An 863-nucleotide genomic window follows, 5' to 3' on the forward strand; every position below is an offset into this window, starting at 1 on the left:
CCTTTTCCTTTTTCTTTTTCTTTTTCTTTTTCTTTTTCTTTTTCTTTTTCTTTTTCTTTTTCTTTTTCTTTTTCCTTTTCTTTTTCTTTTTTAATTGTGTGTATTTCTAAGCTTGTGGTATACATTTTGTACCACAAAATATGTAAAATTTGTCAACAGAACTTTCCAGGAAACTTGTGATATACAAAAAAAGCTCCTGAAATATTCATCATACACTACCTGAAATACCTTGTGAATAATGGGCAGTCTCTGTCCCAGCAGGGATTCTTCAGAATGACTTAATCAAGTAGCAACTGGTAACATTATGTGATGTTACTTCTGGGAATAGTTGCAAGCAGCAGAAGTGTTGATTAGTTGGCCCTTTGCCTTTCTAGTGCTGAATTACTGAAATCGCAGTGAAACTGTCGTAGAACTACACAGAATTCTCATTTGTATTCTTAGACATTAATTTTTTTTTTGACTGAAGAAAATGCAAGTCAAACTTTTCCCATGTTTCGCTGAGATTTCTGTTTGATTTGGATCTCTGTAGGTCCTCTGTGCAGGAATATTTTGCTGATTTGCAAAAGGCTGAAAAATATGTAATCAGAATAAGGAACTATCCATAGTACCTGCATGCACATGGGTGCACACAGGTAAGATGTTTCTTAAAATGAAATGTCTGCTACTAGAAAAGACAACACAAATCTAAGATGAATTTTAGAATCTTAAAAAAAGCCACGGATATGTATTCTGGGTCTTCACTCAGTAAATAAATTAGAAATATAAGGAAAGAAATGTTATCACTTTTTTTTTCCTCTTTAAGAAATAGTCATCATTTGAAATTTTAAGGCATATTCCTGTCCTTTCACTTTTAAAATGGCCTT

The 863-nt window shown here is 32.4% G+C and overlaps 1 long non-coding RNA gene across 2 annotated transcripts in view; it reads left to right on the top strand.

Annotated features, from left to right (window-relative positions):
• The window catches only part of LOC108505858, a 59,845-nt gene extending 59,214 nt beyond the window's left edge, over positions 1-631 (top strand). Inside the window, exon 4 of one of the 2 annotated variants that reach the window (XR_001877609.1) lies at positions 530-631. This is a non-coding gene — a long non-coding RNA (uncharacterized LOC108505858). The remainder of the gene's footprint in view (positions 1-529) is intronic. The other variant, XR_001877606.1, reaches the window with a different exon arrangement.
• Positions 632-863: the final 232 nt, after the last annotated feature.

This window comes from Lepidothrix coronata, unplaced genomic scaffold (assembly GCF_001604755.1).
Source record: "Lepidothrix coronata isolate B3197 unplaced genomic scaffold, Lepidothrix_coronata-1.0 Scaffold200, whole genome shotgun sequence".
Classification (NCBI taxonomy): Eukaryota; Metazoa; Chordata; class Aves; order Passeriformes; family Pipridae; genus Lepidothrix; species Lepidothrix coronata.